This window comes from Mesocricetus auratus, unplaced genomic scaffold (assembly GCF_017639785.1).
Source record: "Mesocricetus auratus isolate SY011 unplaced genomic scaffold, BCM_Maur_2.0 Super-Scaffold_2245, whole genome shotgun sequence".
Taxonomy (NCBI): domain Eukaryota; kingdom Metazoa; phylum Chordata; class Mammalia; order Rodentia; family Cricetidae; genus Mesocricetus; species Mesocricetus auratus.
In genome coordinates this window covers 4,224,171-4,232,715 of record NW_024429180.1, presented here as the reverse complement: position 1 = coordinate 4,232,715, position 8,545 = coordinate 4,224,171, and the positions used below count along the sequence as shown (strand labels likewise).

Below are 8,545 nucleotides of genomic sequence, written 5' to 3'. Positions count from 1 at the left end.
GCTCTGTGCTTCTGACTCTTTGGTTTATTGTGGGGATTAAGTGACTTAAATACAGATGAAGTATATAAGAATAGACTTGGGGAACAGCAAGGACTCTATAAATGACAATCTTTGGTTTGTCTGGAAGATATCAGATTAGAAAGTACAACCTGCTTCTATATCATGACAAAGCATGGTTGTTGCAGTCACTAAGGCCAGTCATCTAAAGAAGTCCAAAAACAGTTTAATCTCATAAAAGTAGCGTTTAGGTCTTCAAGATACTAATGTGGATAAAGTACCTCAGATAATAAAATCGAAAACTGCTAAGTTTCACGTATTAATTTATGCAGAATGACCATTAGGAAATCTATCACACATTGACACTAATACTGCATTTTTATGTAAAATAGTTATAATTACAAAAGAAAGACAGAGTGAGATTAGTGCCTATTGTGCAGTTTTTGTAAAACCTATTCCAGGACTGGGTTTGTTGATGCCAGTAGGCTCCAGTTTGATCCAGTTTGATGGGTTATTTTGGTTGGGCTTTATTTTTTTTAAAGATTTATTTATTTATTACATACACAGTGTTCTGCCTACGTACCAGAAGAGGGCACCAGATTGAATTGTAGATGGTTGTGAGCCACCATGTGGTTGCTGGGAATTGAACTCACGACCTCTGGAAGAGCAGTCAGTGCTCTTAACCTCTGAGCCATCTCTCCAGCCCCTTTGTTTGGGCTTTATAAAGAACATCCCCACGAATACGTAGCTGGGAAAGAGAGGAGCTTTTCAAATAATTTTGTGTGTTCTTCTCTAATACTCAGCGGATCACAGATCTTTAAAGACGTGTTGTAAAGTGAACTCTGCAGCCATATCAATAAACTTCCCATTTCTTTTACTTCAAGACCCAGGAGTCCGTCTCTGACCACACTGGATCCTCACCTTCGATTCTCCGAATGCCATACACCAGCCAATCGGAAACTCACTAATTTATACAGTTTGCTAATGTTGATGGAATCTGTTACTCTCTGACAAAAAAAAAATAGCTGGCAAGCATTAATATTACTACAAACCCTTTACGAACCAAGACATCGTTACATGTAGCTGGTCTATATTCTGATTTTCGCACGAGAGCTTGAAGTTCATCATGGGAAGTCGGCATTGTCAGTTGGGTTTCCGGGAGTGACGGGTGTGTTTCAATGGCCTCAGGAAAATGTCTGGCAAATGCTGAAGTCTGAATAACCACCGTTTGTTAGTGTAGGGGAAAGGTTGTTCCGTGGGGGAGCAGCCAGTTGGCTTGCCACTCAATCCCTTGCACACATGGTTTTACACAGGCAGCACTGTGTCTCGGGGTGCTGGGGTGATTTCTGTATACTCCCCAATTTGTTCCACACACCATTTTCAAGAGGGTGTGATTCAGAACTGATTTTTTTTTCTTCAACAGTAAGAACTTTTTTCCTGCTTCCTTGGGGACATCCGCCATGAGGCTGGAACCCCCCCCCCTTCCGGGTCCATGTGGATACAAAAACGTCGTGATCATGCCTAGCACATTGCCACCCTTTACATCCACTCCACTTACACGTGCAGAACAAATGGCAGACCCTGAAAAAGGCAAGTGACACCATGAAAATAGACCTAACCGCTAAACTCCCAGAAAGGATCTTAAAGATGTCCGGACTTGCAGATCATAGCCTAAGAGCCAAGGCTTCAGGGATCATCATAAACAATTCATTAAACTGTTTCAGGCTGCTGCTCTTCGGGGCCAAACACATATGGTTCGGTCCAATATGAGACTGCTTCCAAGTGTTTAACTTAGGGAGTAGAGCACTATAATGAGCAAATTACATGCATGCAAACACTGTTGCCAAGGCCCGCCCACAATCTTTTCTGGTTAAGGAGTTTCTTTGGGTTTGATTTATGATGGAAGGCACTGATTTTTTTTTAATTAAGCTCTAATTTTAAAGCGATTAATAGGAGGAAAACTTACCTTCATAAAAATACTCAGCACCATATGACAGCAGACCAACTGAAGTCCGGGTGAAAGCAAGCTTGATGTCCTCTTACTATAAGAAACCGTCTAGGAGGCTTTGAGGCAGAAGCGAGGGGCAGACAGGAAGGGCTGAGTCTGTGAGCTCAGCAGCTGAACCTCACTTCCCGTCAGGGCTGCACTCAACATCTTCCAGGTGCCTAGAACCTGCAAAGGGAGGTCTTCTTTTAACACAGCGAGGATTGCTGTAGATGTCTGTTTCCTTGAAATAAATGACTTGAAGTAGAGCTATCATCCTCAGCTTCGCCACCTGGTGAGTAAGGCACACAGATAATGAGTGTGAGCCTCTCTTCAGTGATGACTTTCTATGGAGCATCCTTCTGAAGCTCTTCTGGGACCAGGGACAGATAGTCGGGCCCACCTGAAAAGCCATGGGCTTACAGCTGACTTCCTGTTTCCCATAATGCACACCAGCGGGCTGCAGCAAGAAAATGCTTGACAAAGCATAGTCGTTGCTTTATGGACACAGCTCATCCTGTGATTAAAACTGTAGACCCTGGCCGGGCGGTGGTGGCGCACGCCTTTAATCCCAGCACTCGGGAGGCAGAGGCAGGCGGATCTCTGTGAGTTCGAGGCCAGGCTGGACCGACAGCCTCCAAAACAATACAGAGAAACCCTGTCTCGTAAAACCAAAAAACAAAAACAAAAACAAAAAACAAAACTGTAGACCCTGAACAAACCATTGCCCCTCCATGTGCAATCTTAGACAGGTCCTCTCCTGTCTCTGGGTTTTAGTTCCATCTGTACATGGGATCGTGAGAACCGTGCCGAGTTCCACAGAGAAGGCTGCTTTTGTGAGGGTAAACTCAGTACACACAGGCAGCATTGTAGGGTGAAATTTGGTACTCCGCCATTAGCCATGTGGCATTATTAGAGGCGCATACAGATGCGGTCATAAAAGGGCAGTTTACTGCACCGCTAACCACACCCACTTTAGGCATGACTAAAGACTTATACGGACGTAGGCTGTGAACTACGTCACTAGCCAGGCCCACTTTTGGGTGTGGCTAGGGGCGTGTACGGAGGAAGGAATAAAAGACTGTTAGCAGAACGTCTCGCCCTCTTTCCGGCTTCCAATTCAGCGGAAAAATACTGGGCTCATCTGGGTTGCTTGTTTTTCTCTTGTGAGTAATTTCTACAATAAATACTCACCTACACTTTCAGTAAGTGTGCCGTTTATCATTGCAGCATCACAGCATGCTCATGCCAAACGCTGCCTTCACGCCTGCCATTGTGGTCGCTGTGGCCACACCCATGGACACTGTCATCATTACCTAGGTTCATAGCCCTTGGTGGATTCTGATTTGTAGTGTCGTCACTAAGCCACGCACAAGTGAAGAGTTAAACACATTAGCTGAGTCCTTTTTTTATTTTTAAAATTTTATTTATTCTTCTATTCATACAGTGCATTCTGACTGCAGTTTTCTCTCCCTCTACTTCTTGAAGCTGAGCCCATCTTTCCTCTCCCCCGGATCTACCCCCCACCACGACCACTGTCTTCCCTAGAGAAAACTCTCTAGGCTGGTGTATCTCAGCACAAGGCATAGGAAATGAATGAAGCTTTAGCTCCACATCTAATCCAAGTTCCTTGCCCTACACTGAGAAAATGCTCCTCCCCAAGCATTCACAGTAGGGAGCCTTATCCTACATCTATTATATACGTATGTAGACCATACACACGCATGCACACGCACGCACACACGCACACGTACACGCACTCACGCACGCACGCACGCATGCCCAAGCAATGGTTTTATCTATCACAGCCTCTGACTTTATTTCAAACTTTCCCTGGAGTTGAATCCTTGCCATTTCTTTCCACTTAGAACTGTAGGAAAGAGTCCCTAACCTTCTTGGCCCTGAAACCTTCCCTCTTGCTGGAGAGGAAACCTTATCCAAAAGCTGCCTGCTGCATCCATCTATGTTCCTGTTCACGGGGACAAAAGGCAGCAGCGATTTCCACACCGAGACTCCCTACCACACGCACTGTTGAAGTGGGCTGCCTCCCCCGGTTCAGTTTTCAGTCTTCTTCTTCCTCCTAATTTGTCACAAGCTCCATTTAACCAAATAACTTGCAAGATAATTTTCTATTCTTTCTTGACAATTTCTCTCCTGACTTCTATTCTTCCTACGGATTCGGAGCTGATGGCTTTGTGTCAGAATAAACAAAGGCTTCCTGCGCGGCCCACATGCTCCGTCCTATCTTCCTCTCAGGCAGGTGCAGCCTCGGGGTAGGTTGTTTTCTCTCTGTGTGCTGATGCTTGGATGAGCTCTCTAGCAGTACTTCGCGGTGTTTTCGGTCATGCGGGCATATTTCATACTTCAGCAGACACAGAGGGAATGTTTCTGGCAAAGAAATTTGCAACACTTCTAGCAATCCGTTCCCATCATGCCGTCGGGCTCTACCCGCGACGCAGGCTGGCATTCATTGCTCTGATCCTGGGGAGACACACAAGAATTCAAGGTAAACGCCACCCCAACAGCAACCCTTTGCATCAGCACAGGCAGGAGCCAGAAACTGACCAGACTAGCAAACCACAGGGACTCCTTGCCTCATGACCCAACAGCCCAGGCCGCAGGAGGCCTCATGACCGGAAGGGTGTGGCTGTTCTCCCAAAGCAAACTTAAAATGGAACATCCCCCACCTCCTTCTGCTGCTCCCTCAGACTCTTCCAAGCAAAGCAAGTCAGAGAAGGGAGGAAGGAGGGGTCTGAGAGTGTCTTTAAGGGTTATCATACATACCATATTGTCTTCATAACATTCATTTATTTACAGGCTTATTTCTGCACATGTGTGTCCACTCATTCCGTAGCACACGTATAGGTCAGACCACGGCTTGTGGGAGTCAGTCTCCTCTTCTATACTATGTGGGCACCCTGGTCTAGAACTCAAATCCTCAGGCTTGGCAGCAAGCACCTTCATCAGTTAAGCTGTCTCGTTGGCCCCCAGATGGCTTTCAAGAGAGACAAAGATTTAAACAACAATAATATAAAAGATCTGGGCCAACCTAAGTTGATATACATACATATCCTGTTTAATTCCTATTCCAGAGGGAGAGATACATCTCAGAGAGAGGGCATAGAGGACGCGTCCTCTTCTTGTTCTTCCCAGCTGTATGGGAGTCAGCATGTCAAGCTTCTGTTTCTCGGGAAGCGATGGTTATCCCGGCAATTGTATTTCTAGCAAGGTTTCCTGTGCCCTCCAGTGGTCATTTTGTTTTCAGCTTTTTGAATCAAAGAAATGTACAACTGGGGAACAGCTTTTGCCTAAGGGGCTACGTTTCTGGGGGGGGGTTGTGGCTAGGTTTCTGGGGGGATTGTGGCTAGGTTTCGGGGGATTGTAGCTAGGTTTCTGGGGGGATTGTGGCTAGGTTTCTGAAGAGCTATTAAGGACAAAGGGGATTCTAGTTCAGAAAAGGCAGGTGTAGAGAGACAGGCTTCATTTCTCCACTGTCCCCTGAGTTCCCCAGCAGGAGGCTGCCTGAAGCTCTCTCCCTCTGGGCTCTGTTTCACCCTCCATTCCAGAAAGGATTATTCCCATTAGTCTGTTAGCAGAAAAGGGATCTGGGCATTCTCTTTTTCCTTACATTTTGGCTATTGGAGAAGAGTCTGAGAAATGAATCCCAGTGGGGAAAATGGAAGCAATCAGTCAGCAGAGGAGGCCACAGTGAGATCCGCATGGCCGAGTGGTACTGCATTTCTTTTTCTTCTCTTCATGTGTGATAAGCCCTCTAGGAACCCATTGATTCTGAGAGTTGGGTTTCTGAAGCCCAAGGTGAACTGAGAAACACCCTGAAAGGGAAAACAGCTCCTCTACACGGTCAGAGTTGGGTTCCTTTGCTGCGGCTGCCGGGCTCCAGTGGGGCCTTCATGTACTTTTTGATTTGTAGTAATTATTGGAAGTGACATCAACTCTTGTTAATTAACACCCCCCCCCAACACAAGCAGAAGGTGTGTGCTTCCTCCGGATACCCGGGTGGTGGCGTGGGGGAAGACTTTGTGGCTCTGCGCTCCCAGCCTTTCTTGGCAACACTTAAAAGACTGAGATGATGGTGTGGGCACATTCGGAGCTGGCGTTTCACACCCGAGATGAGCCGAGATGTCCGTGGCTTCTGAGAGACGCAGGGAAGGAGCAAAGTCCCATAAGTAGTGGAGATGGGGCAGCAGCTGAGGTCACAAAATGTTTCTAGGGCAGGGACAGTTTCTAGGACAAAACAAAGAAAGGTATCTTTTTCTACAATTCCTCATGGTAACACAAAGATTGCTTTCTTAACTGCTCACATTTTGAAAGTGATCCCATGGAGGGGTGTGTATGGGGAGGGGTGTAATAAGAAAACAAATGTCCTTGTAGCCATCGCCTTTATGAGATACGTCCTCCTAACCGCGTGCATTTCCTTCTCTTTGAGACACCACCTACCCAGCTCTTTGTATTATCCTTTTAAACATGTCCCCCCTTTGGCTATCTCTGATTCTGTTTTGTATTTCTATGACTTTGAATAAGCGAGCATAAGCAGCTTTTCTTAGTTTTTCCTGTTTTCTTTTCTTTTTTGGGGTTTTTTTTTTTTTTTTTGGTTTTTCGAGACAGGTTTTCTCTGTATTGTTTTGGAGGCTGTCGGTCCAGCCCGGCCTCGAACTCACAGAGATCCGCCTGCCTCTGCCTCCCGAGTGCTGGGATTAAAGGCGTGTGCCACCACCGCCCGGCCCTGGTTTTCTTTTCTTGATGGTTTTTACCTATGCTTTCTTATGCGTTTCTTTTCCTACATCTGTGTGGCCAGCGTGACGTCTTCATTCTCTCAGTTGCGTGTTCTGGTGAATATAAATCCTCGATATTTCGAGGCGGTTGAATTTGTCAACATTTACCTATTGTGGCTTGTTAGGGAAAAGGTCCTCACAGAATTCTTAGAGGTAGTCTCTCCCATCTTCTAAAGTGTCACTTTGCCACCATGGTCACAGACACAAAAACTAACTAGTCACCAGTCACCGCTCCCCTCTCCCCACCGCCGCAGCCACGCTTCAGAAGGCAGAGCTGTGAAAAGTAGCTGTTCAGCCAATGATGCAGCTGAACCTTCCTGGTGTCTACAAGGGGCCACGTACAAAATGTAAATGTAAGCGATGCTAAACTTACCCAAGAAGCCTGTGTTTGGTATACATTGCAATAAATTAGAATTTCTCCATTATGAGAGTATGAAGACTATGTCTAAGAAGTGAATACTAAGGGATAGAGCAGTTAAGAGCACTTGCTGATCTCCCAGAGGACCCAGGTTCAGTTTTCAGCACCCACATGGTGACTCACAACCATCTATAACTCCATTTTCAGGGCAACCAATGCTCTCCTCTGGCCTCTGCGTAGGTCCCTAGGCAAGCGGGTGACCCACGTACACACATGCAGGCAAAACACTCATACACGTAAAATAAACTTTAAAAGGATCTTTTTTTAAGAAACAAATACTGCAGCAAGAGAATTGGATGTAAACGTAAAACAGTCTTCTACAAGGTGCATAACTTTCAAAGGTTTGTTCAATAGGACTGTTGTTTTTCTAATACAAAATAAGGACAATCAAGCTTGGCAAAATCTAAAAAAAAAAATACTAAGTCTGTGTTTGAATTTTGCTCCCTTGTCCGTAAATATGCAAGCACTCTGAGTTCATAAGAGCTGCTAGAGCCACAGTGAGAAGTGACTCCGATGTCCGGGTCACTGGGTGTAAGTGACTAGTCTTCTACCATCGATGGCATGTTTCTACCTCCCAAAATCTATGTGTCAACTCACAACACCGTTTGGAGAAGAGCATTATAGGAGATCACTAAGTCACGAAGGTCTTATCTATGTCCTTACAACAGAAACCTCCAACCAGGTAGGTGCCTTAAGCCTGCAATCCCAGAAGGTGGGGGGCTGAGGCACCAGAAGTGTCATGAGTTCCAGACTAGTCTACACAGTGAGTTCCAGGTCAACCTAGGTTATTTAGTGAGTTCTAGGCCAACCTGGGGTATAGAGTAAGAACCTGTCTTGACATATCAGATAGGTAGGTAGGTAGGTAGATAGATAGATAGATAGATAGATAGATAGATAGATAGATAGATAGATAGATCGATGATACATAGATGATAGATAGATATAGATAGATAGATAGATAGATAGATAGATAGATAGATAGATGATAGATAGATGTTTGAAAAAGAAACTCAAGAACACCCAGCAAGAAGATGGACTCTTATCACCAGGAAACAAGGTCTTGTAGAACTCGTCCATCTTGACTCCCGGGTATCGACCTTGAGCCTCCAAGATGGGGAGAGACACGAATCAGTAATTTGTAAGTTTCCCAGGCTGCGCTTACTTTCTCTTATCAGCCAGGACTTCCTGGACCAGCAACCAGCTGGGCCAGAAGAGGACTCTTTTGTCCTATGAGCCATTAAATTGGGGGAGGGGTGGGCGTTTCATTTCCTTAGCTGTAAAAATATGGAAATTGGTATGTTGAAGTGGGAAGCTAACTTAGAAATTTCTGGAAATGTGTGACATTGCCAGAGA

At 45.5% G+C, this 8,545-nt stretch overlaps 1 long non-coding RNA gene across 1 annotated transcript; it reads right to left on the bottom strand.

Moving 5' to 3' along the window:
• Positions 1-303: 303 nt before the first annotated feature.
• Positions 304-2,345, bottom strand: LOC121137208. Its single transcript, XR_005874450.1, has 2 exons — positions 1,964-2,345; positions 304-1,578 (listed from the first exon to the last, which is right to left on the bottom strand). It is a non-coding gene; the product is annotated as an uncharacterized LOC121137208 (long non-coding RNA).
• Between the last annotated feature and the right edge of the window lie 6,200 nt (positions 2,346-8,545).